We start from the raw sequence: 10000 nt of genomic DNA on the forward strand, positions 1-10000 counted from the left end.
AACCTGCGGAAGGATCATTAACGTTCCGGAGGTCCTGCTCTGCGTCTCGAGTCTTTTGGACGCGCGCTCGCAGCAGTCGGCGACTGAATGGACAAAGAAAACAGATACGAAAGTAAAATGGAATTGACGGATTATATCCCGCATGTACTAATACGACGACGCGCGTCGAACGCCGCGCGCCTCTGCGACGACCCGAGAGAGAAAGGGAAGCCAGCAGCAGAGCGCCGTCGGCCTTTTTCGGTGCGGTCGGCGTCGTGCGAGCGGGATGGAGGAGGAGAGGATTATCCGAGACTCTCTCCTTAAGCTTCGTAGCCGCAACCGGCGTCGCGTCGCGTCGCGCGCGACCCGTTGAGGCTCGTTGCGCAAATTGCGAAATTACATGAATGCGATTCGGAGCAGAAGACGCTTTCCCGATCGCGCTCTTGCCAAGCGCAGAGTTACGATCCGGCGTTAGCGCGTACCGGTGGTAACCTACGCCCGTCCGTGCGTCCGCAACGCTCGTGAACGCGCCCCTCCCCGCACCGGGGCAGCGGTCAGCGTGTTTGTACGCGAGCGCGCGGCTATCGGACGAACGGGCGAGAGGACGGATCACACCCGATCAAGTCCGACGGTTTCTTCAAAGAACATTCCGCCCCGGCTCTTCCAAATATATATATTATTATATTATATGTACGGGGAAGAGACGCTCCGATCGCGAAACAACTTTTGTGCCGTAGCCTCCCCAGCGGTGGCGGCGGTCCGCGCGCGTGCTCGGACGCGCGCGGCCAGGCTGATCGAAGGGCCAACGATTTTATCTCTCTCTCTTCGGAGAGGAGACTAAGATGGATGAACGAAGCGTTCGTTGAACGCAAGAATTGCAAAACGATTACCCTGAACGGTGGATCACTTGGCTCGTGGGTCGATGAAGAACGCAGCTAATTGCGCGTCAACTTGTGAACTGCAGGACACATGAACATCGACATTTCGAACGCACATTGCGGTCCACGGATACAATTCCCGGACCACGCCTGGCTGAGGGTCGTTTTAGTACCTCGAAACTGCTTGCGCCTTTGCGCGCCGGGCCACCGTGCCCGTTCGCGCAAACGGTGTACGAGCGATAGTTGGACGTTCGCCCGAGACGAGCCGTCCCGAGAGGCGGCCCCTTGGCGTCGTCTGAAATAACACCGAGGAAAAGGAAGAGTGAGAGCAGCGTACGCACACACGCAGTAAGTAAAGATAGGGAGCCTGCGCGCGCGCGCCCGGAAACTGTCGAAGGAGAGAGGGAGTAGAAGACACGCGCACACACGTTGCGTTATCCCTCTCGCGGTCTCCCGGTGCGCCAGCGCGCGCTCGCGCCTCTTACGCGCGAGTCTTGGTGCGCGCCACCTTCCGCGCAAACGGTAGGAGAGAACCGCGGCGCGTCGTCGCCCGGCGGTACGCGGAGAGAAAAGAGCGAGAGAGCCCTCCTTAACGCGGGTGAATCGCGAGCCGACCGCTTGTCCGAGTCCACGAAATTCTCGAAAACGAATATAGGGGACCGGCACGCGTCGTCGTGTACTCGTCGAATCCGATTCGCCCCGTCGTATCCCATATCCGTGCATAACACACGATATGCGGAGAGAAAATTTGAAGGATGTGGGTGATAGAGATGTACGTGTACGCGCACACTCGCTCGCAATGTATCTCGCGTCCCCGGCGATCGAAGATGACGCGATCCGCGCCGATCTTATTCGTTGTTTGCAAGCAGACAACTCGAACGAGATTCGATCGGCTTACATTTCCTCCTATTAGCGGCTGCGAGCCGCGCGTGGAAGAATCGTTGTCACAAACAACACGTCTCCTCGCCACTCCTCCGAGTACAATGCGAAGCCGCTGTGCCGGCGCTGCCGCTCTCCCGACGCTCGCTCTCTAAGTGAGAAAAGAGCCGGCGGAGGAGGCGGCGCGGCCACGGTTATCGAAAACTAAACTCTTTGACGACCTCAGAGCAGGCGAGATTACCCGCTGAATTTAAGCATATTATTAAGCGGAGGAAAAGAAACTAACTAGGATTTCCTTAGTAGCGGCGAGCGAACAGGAAAGAGCCCAGCACCGAATCCCGCGGTTCCGCCGCAGGGAAATGTGGTGTTTGGGAGGATCCGCTTATCCCGAGGTGTCGCGTCGCGTCCAAGTCCATCTTGAATGGGGCCACTTACCCGTAGAGGGTGCCAGGCCCGTAGCGACCGGTGCGCGTCTCGGGAGGATCTCTCCTTAGAGTCGGGTTGCTTGAGAGTGCAGCTCTAAGTGGGTGGTAAACTCCATCTAAGGCTAAATACGACCACGAGACCGATAGCGAACAAGTACCGTGAGGGAAAGTTGAAAAGAACTTTGAAGAGAGAGTTCAAGAGTACGTGAAACCGTTCAGGGGTAAACCTAAGAAACCCAAAAGATCGAACGGGGAGATTCATCGTCAGCGGCGCTGGCTTCGCGTCGGTGGGCGATGTCCCGCGGAGTCCTCGCGGCTCTCGCGCGGGCACGCTACCGTGCGTCGATGTCCGGCGCTCGTCGTCGTGCACTTCTCCCCAAGTAGAACGTCGCGACCCGCTGGGTGTCGGTCTACGGTCCGGGTGCGGTGACTGTCGCGTCGCCGGTAAAACGGCACGCGACAAACCCCCGGTCGCCCGGCCGGCTGCTCGGCGGTACGCGCAAGGTATCAGGCCGCACTATTTACGGTGCGTCGAGGCCGTCGCAAGCGCGCGCCACGGTACTCGGAGGTTACGGACTTTGCGCCGTCCCCGGTCCTGGCCCGCTGTTGGTTGAAGTACGGTTCACCTTCGACAGGCCTGTCGAACGTCCCTCTTATTCCCTTGTGGGAATCGAGGGGGATCTATACCGGTCGGCGACGCTACTGCTTTGGGTACTCTTAGGACCCGTCTTGAAACACGGACCAAGGAGTCTAACATGTACGCGAGTCATTGGGACTTGTCGCGAGACCTAAAGGCGTAATGAAAGTGAAGATCGACCCTGGCCGTCGATCGAGGGAGGATGGGCCGCGTCGCGATGCGGCCTCGCACTCCCTGGGCGTCTCGTTCTCATCGCGAGAAGAGGCGCACCCAGAGCGTACACGTTGGGACCCGAAAGATGGTGAACTATGCCTGGTCAGGACGAAGTCAGGGGAAACCCTGATGGAGGTCCGTAGCGATTCTGACGTGCAAATCGATCGTCGGAACTGGGTATAGGGGCGAAAGACTAATCGAACCATCTAGTAGCTGGTTCCCTCCGAAGTTTCCCTCAGGATAGCTGGCACTCGACCGTTCCCCACGGAACGCGAACGAGTCTCATCTGGTAAAGCGAATGATTAGAGGCCTTGGGGCCGAAACGACCTCAACCTATTCTCAAACTTTAAATGGGTGAGATCTCTGGCTTTCTTGAATTATGAAGCCACGAGCATCTCGGATCAGAGTGCCAAGTGGGCCATTTTTGGTAAGCAGAACTGGCGCTGTGGGATGAACCAAACGCAGAGTTAAGGCGCCCAACTCGACGCTCATGGGACACCATGAAAGGCGTTGGTTGCTTAAGACAGCAGGACGGTGGCCATGGAAGTCGGAATCCGCTAAGGAGTGTGTAACAACTCACCTGCCGAAGCAACTAGCCCTGAAAATGGATGGCGCTGAAGCGTCGAGCCTATACTCTGCCGTCAGCGGCAAGTGGGGCGGCAACGGGAGCGCCGGGCGCGTCGTGTCTTGTTGGTACGGTGTCGCAAGGTCTCTCGCGTCGTCACGAAGCCCTGACGAGTAGGAGGGTCGCGACGGTGAGCGCAGAAGGGTCTGGGCGCGAGCCTGCCTGGAGCCGCCGTCGGTGCAGATCTTGGTGGTAGTAGCAAATACTCCAGCGAGGCCCTGGAGGACTGACGTGGAGAAGGGTTTCGTGTGAACAGCCGTTGCACACGAGTCAGTCGATCCTAAGCCCTAGGAGAAATCCTATGTCAATGACGGCGTACAATATACTCGAGTGTCGAAGAAACACAGCAACAAAACAGCAGAACCGAGCGAGTCGCGCACGAACGTCGCTTTACGCGCGCGTTCCGTTGCCGCTGGCGAGCGACGTTTTGATGATGATGATGATGATGTATATAAAGACACACGCCCGTCGGGCGAAAGGGAATCCGGTTCCTATTCCGGAACCCGGCAGCGGAACCGCATACAATTCGGGCCCTCGTAAGAGTGTTCGTCGGGGTAACCCAAAATGACCTGGAGACGCCGTCGGGAGATCCGGGAAGAGTTTTCTTTTCTGTATAAGCGTTCGAGTTCCCTGGAAACCTCTAGCAGGGAGATAGGGTTTGGAACGCGAAGAGCACCGCAGTTGCGGCGGTGTCCGGATCTTCCCCTCGGACCTTGAAAATCCAGGAGAGGGCCACGTGGAGGTGTCGCGCCGGTTCGTACCCATATCCGCAGCAGGTCTCCAAGGTAAAGAGCCTCTAGTCGATAGAATAATGTAGGTAAGGGAAGTCGGCAAATTGGATCCGTAACTTCGGAATAAGGATTGGCTCTGAGGAGCGGGGCGTGTCGGGCTTGGTCGGGAAGCGGGTCTGGCTGACGTGCCGGGCCTGGGCGAGGTGAACGGTCGGCGTTCTCGCGCCGGTCCCGGGATCCGAGCTCGGTCCCGTGCCTTGGCCTCCCGCGGATCTTCCTTGCTGCGAGGCTTCCGTGGCGGCGCGAGCCGTCGTGGTCGTCCTCTTCGGCCGCCATTCAACGCTCAGCTCAGAACTGGCACGGACTAGGGGAATCCGACTGTCTAATTAAAACAAAGCATTGCGATGGCCCTCGCGGGTGTTGACGCAATGTGATTTCTGCCCAGTGCTCTGAATGTCAACGTGAAGAAATTCAAGCAAGCGCGGGTAAACGGCGGGAGTAACTATGACTCTCTTGTCATGGTCGGACGTGTCTGGGATCGCTCTGTGTTCTAAGATCTTTTTCGGTGGTAAATAGTGAGTGATTTACCATAAATTCTTGCTTCATCGACGCAGTTTTCGATCTGCTACACGCGGAGTGATCGATTATGTGTGACAGTTGCCGAAATTTTCAATAGTTTGTGTTTAAAACATTGCACGTGCTAATTGCCATATGACAGTTTGTCGGACATATTGTGGCTGTTAGAGTAATAGTTGGATTAAAATACGCATAACGTCGTGTTCTGTGGTTTGTGCCGCGTTTGTTTTGCGTCCTGGATCGTCTCGATCGGTTGTGTGTGTCCGGAAATCGACGGATTTAAGTGAAATAGCGAAATCATAAACATGTGGGTCGGCCATCTTGGTCGGCCATCTTGGATAAATCATAAAGTATATTTCACATGTATTTAGTGATCTTGCACATGATTGGTCGATCTTGGGGACGGATTAAGCGTGTCAAATCGATTGCGGAGAGTATCAGGATATTGTTTTTGACTATTTTTACTGGCTTTTATGCTTTTCATAATGTAAAAACTGAGGAAAATATCAAAATTTGATATTTTTGGGGTAATAGTGCCATCGTGTTTTCTGGGCTTCTGGTGAACCACTAAGACCATTTTGAGCGGGTTTTGGCGCCTCCAAGTCGGTTTCTTACGAACTTGGAAATCTAGTGTTTTTTTTTTTTTCGGTCCCCTCTTACCACTATATTTTTACGGTGATCTCGATTATACATTGATGCCGTGACGCGAGCAAACTAATTTTCAATTGTGTACGTGAACTATCTTAGCCATTAAGTTACATTAAGAAATCGCTTATTCGGAATAATTTGTGTGCGCGGCGTATAGACGATGAGTAGTCCGGGGGAGGGTTTCCCGCACCAAACGGGGCCCTCCGCTATGCCCCCCAGGCTTGGCGAAGATTTTCGCCTACGAGTCGGTAGCGAGGGCTCTGCCCTGCGAGGTCAAGAGGCTGCGCAACGGAATGCGAAGAGAATAGCCACGTCCCCGCCTCAGACGGTCGATTTGGATTTGGACCCGCCGCCTCTGAGCGATGCAGAGCTGCAGAGTATAAAAGACGTATTAGCCGGGCACGACTACAACTTTGCCTCTATTAATGCAGTCAGCAAGGAATCAGCAATTAAGAAAAAGGAGCTAGAGGAGGTAATTGCTGCATACCGTAAGGCAGTTAATAAGTTAATGATGGCGTACATCCAGATAAAGGCCGAGCGTGATACGACCTCCAAGATCTGGCGAATGATGAGATCGACGCCGAGGGGTGATCCGGATTGCGGTATGGGCTCGGATGTTGCCGGGACAATTCGTGAGTCGGTAAGTGCGACAATCGACGGAGCGATGAGTGAGTGGCGTGCGGTCGAGGTCGAAAGAACAAAAACTCTGGTTGCTGAGGTGGCCGCGACAATAGGTAGCCATTTAGAAAGCAGCGTGCGTCAGGCTGTTGGATCGATTGCTGATCTTCACGGACCGCCTGTTGGACACTCTGGGGTTGGTCGTTCGTATGCTGGCGTGGTGCGGGCCTCGGAGGCTGGTTCTGTGCCGCAGCCTTTTCTTGGACATGGTGTTGGTCCTCGAGTGAGTGCTCGGGGTCCCCAGGAGACGATCGAAGTGATTCCGGGTAAGGGTATAAGTGGCAAGTTTGCCGATGCACAGGCTACGTGTAGCACAGTCTTGGCTTCTATTAAGCCAAATGAGGTGGGCATCAAGATCGACCGCGTTATTAAAGGTCGAAATAAATCCGTTCGTATCGTGGCCGGTCGCGATGAACTGGACAGACTTAGACCGATGTTGGACAGTTTAGGCATGGACGTTAAGCTCGTCGACAAACTCAATCCGCGGCTTATGATTAGAGACATCCCTCCTAGTGTAGATGGGCCACAGCTTGTTAAAGATCTGATCAGGCAAAATTTGGATGGAGTAGCTGAAGATGTGGTGAGGCTTGTCTACTGGTCTCCTGCGAAAAGTAATAGAGCCGCTAGCGCGGTTATTGAGGTTCCTCCGGATGTAAGAAGTAGGTTACTTAATCAGGGTCGCGTCTATTTGGGGTGGTCTTCCTGTAGGGTGGCGGATCATCTGCGCATCCTGCAGTGCTTCAAGTGCCTTGGCTTTGGTCATATGGCAAGGAGTTGTCAGGCTGTTAGCGATACCTGTGGTCACTGTGGAGACGGTCACGAGTCTCGGGCATGCCCCAAGACCGGCACACTTAAATGTCGTAACTGCGAGAAGGCTGGGATGAACGTGGCGAGCCATTCGGCCTTGGATGCCTCTGTGTGTCCAATATTGCAGCGCAGATTGGGCGACAGATCTAGGATGATTCGATATTAGGCAGACTATTTATGTTCTCTCTTAGATGGGTGTAAGTCATGGTTGCTCCTTGTACGGGGAAGGAGGTTCGTCACCTGCCGGAGCTTACGTGCCCTTCCCCGGGAATATGAATCCGGCCGCAGTTAATATCCTTGCGATAGCAAAGCAACGACTCACTTTGCGCGACGTCTGAGGCTAGCAACCTCTTTCGTAGCGCCCCCTCCGGGGGATTTTCATTGGTGCTACATCATTTAATATAGAGAGAGATAGTTGGGGAGGTACCTCGGAGCCTCCCCCCAATGAAATCGATGATTTCGATGGTCCTACGAACATTATGGTTGGAACAGAGGACGAAATCAATTTGGTTGCTGACCATCCTAATTTCGTTTGCCGGGTTTGCTCGCGTTCCTTTGCATCGGCTATAGGACTAGGCGTCCATAAGCAGAGAGCGCATCCTGTTGAGTACAACGAGGAGATTACTGTTGCACGTGTTAAGCCGCGATGGAGTGACGAGGAGATCAGACTCCTTGCTATGGAGGAGGCTAGGGCTGCGCCGGGAACTGTGTCTATGAATCTCTACCTATTTGAGAGGCATAGAGCTTCTCGATCATTGGAAGCAATAAAGGGAATCAGAAGAAAACAACAGTATAAGGATTTGGTTATAGAGTACAGAGACCGACACCTTGCGCAAAGGATGGATGAATCCATAGATCAGCGGGACGTGTGTGCTGTTGCGGATATCAGGTGTGTTGAACCGTCTCAGCAAGGATCGAGGGCCGCGATGGAGTGGTTAGAGACAAGATATGACGATATCATACCTGAGATGAACGGTGCTATATGGATCCGTGCTGCCGTGTGTCGTCTTCGCGAGGGTGGATTCCCTGACGATGCCCTAAAAGATTGGTGGTGTAACGTCTTTCCTGACCTTGTGACCGCAGAGCGCGGTAGAGTGGTTCGTCGGCCACGCGTGGTGCGGGTGTTGTCGAAAAGGAAGGCTAGACGTGTGGAGTATCGGTGCATGCAGCGGCTCTGGAGGATTAATATGACGAAGGCCGCCCATAAAGTTCTGGATGGTGATACTGGAGGCTTACCGCACCCCACTCTGGCGGAGCAGCTTGTGTTCTGGAGACCTGTATTTGAGGCGGATTCGATTGGACGTTTGCAGGCCAATGTGGAGGAAGGCCGCGTGAGGCTTGAGAGTGTGTGGTCTCCCGTTACCGAAGGGGAGGTCATCAATATTAGGCTCCCATCGACGTCTGCTCCGGGACTGGATGGAATGACGGTGCGGCGGTGGTTTACGGAGGTACCGGCAATCCTGCGGGCCGCGATTTTTAACATAATTATTGCAACTGGTAGTGTTCCGCCTAGGTTTCGGCATTCTAGAACAGTCCTGATTCCGAAGTCTGCTGATCTGATGGACCCGGCTTGCTATCGGCCGATCTCGGTGTCGTCGGTTGTTTTGCGCCATTTTCACAAGATACTTGCGCGCCGGTTAGCCGGATGTGACTTACTAGACACGAGACAGCGAGCTTTTATCTCCGCGGATGGTTGTGCGGAGAACGTTGCGGTGCTCTCCGCGCTGTTGTCCGATGCGCGTACCAACCAAAAGCAGGTACACATTATTACTTTGGATGTGCGTAAAGCGTTTGACACGGTTAGCCACGAGGCTATTGAACAGGTGTTGCGCAAATATGGTGTGCCTGGAGATATGGTGGAGTATATTTCCTCTCTCTACCGGTCGGCGGCCATTAGGTTGGAGGTCGATGGAGTGTTGTCGAATGAACTGTTTCCTAAGAGGGGAGTCAGACAGGGTGACCCCCTCTCTCCGCTCATATTTAACCTTGTAATGAGTGAGATTCTTGCAGAGGTTCCGGACCAGGTCGGCTATAGCATGTCGGGCCATAACGTTAACGCTCTTGCGTTTGCTGACGACCTGGTGCTTGTCGGGGCGACAAGGGGCGGTGCTCAGGCCTCCTTGGAGAGGGTGGTGGCGGCCATGATGACGTTTGGCCTGGAATTGGCACCGACCAAGTGTGCCGCGTTCTCGCTTGTCTCCGCTGGAAAGGCGAAAAAGATTAAGGTCGTAACAGAGCCTCAATTTGTTGCTGATGGTTGTCTTATCCCTCAGATGGGCGTCCTCCAGACTGTGCGTTACTTGGGTGTCCAGTTTGGTAGGTTTGGACCTGTAGCTCAGGAGATCGGGATACTTCCACTGCTAGAGAGGATTACGCGAGCTCCTTTAAAGCCCCAGCAAAGGCTGAAAATCCTCAGAACCTATACAATCCCTAGATTCACGCATGGTCTGGTGTTGGGGCGCACAACATATGGGCACCTACGGAAGCTGGACAAACAGATACGAGCTGCGGTGCGTCGTTGGCTTCGGCTACCGGCTGATGTTCCCGTGGCGTTCTTCCACTCCCCGGTGGGGCACGGTGGTTTGGGTCTCATATCGTTCGAGACGGCGGTCCCTCGGCTCACGCTGGAAAGGTTAGAGCGATTAAAATCCTCACAATATGAGGCGGCTCGTGTGGCTGGCCTTAGTGCTTGGGCGGACAGGAAGCGACGCTGGTGCGGATTTGGAAGAAGGCGTGAAGAGGATTGGCCCGCTGAATTCCATATGACGGTTGATGGATTCGAACTGCGGGAGGCTAGAAATGTTCCAGCATCTACGCGATGGTTGGAGGACCCTATGGTCCATATCCCTTCATCGGATTGGCTGCAGTATGTGAAGGTGTGGGTCAACGCGCTTCCTACCAGGATTCGAACAACACGCGGTGCT

The 10000-nt window shown here is 54.5% G+C and overlaps 2 non-coding genes and 1 pseudogene across 2 annotated transcripts in view; all 3 read left to right on the plus strand.

Moving 5' to 3' along the window:
* Nucleotides 1–20, plus strand: part of LOC138944060 (small subunit ribosomal RNA) — a 1921-nt gene extending 1901 nt beyond the window's left edge. The window contains exon 1 of the ribosomal RNA XR_011448637.1: nucleotides 1–20. This exon is cut by the window's left edge and continues 1901 nt beyond it. This is a non-coding gene — a ribosomal RNA (small subunit ribosomal RNA).
* An 846-nt stretch (nucleotides 21–866) lies between these two features.
* LOC138944066 (5.8S ribosomal RNA) lies at nucleotides 867–1021 on the plus strand. The gene has a single exon (XR_011448640.1). It is a non-coding gene; the product is annotated as a 5.8S ribosomal RNA (ribosomal RNA).
* Nucleotides 1022–1953: 932 nt separating this feature from the next.
* The window catches only part of LOC138944064 (large subunit ribosomal RNA), a 9987-nt pseudogene continuing 1940 nt past the window's right edge, over nucleotides 1954–10000 (plus strand).

The sequence above is a fragment of the Polyergus mexicanus genome, unplaced genomic scaffold (assembly GCF_030449975.1).
Source record: "Polyergus mexicanus isolate NDT 795.1 unplaced genomic scaffold, iyPolMexi1.0 SCAF_82, whole genome shotgun sequence".
In the NCBI taxonomy this organism is placed as follows: domain Eukaryota; kingdom Metazoa; phylum Arthropoda; class Insecta; order Hymenoptera; family Formicidae; genus Polyergus; species Polyergus mexicanus.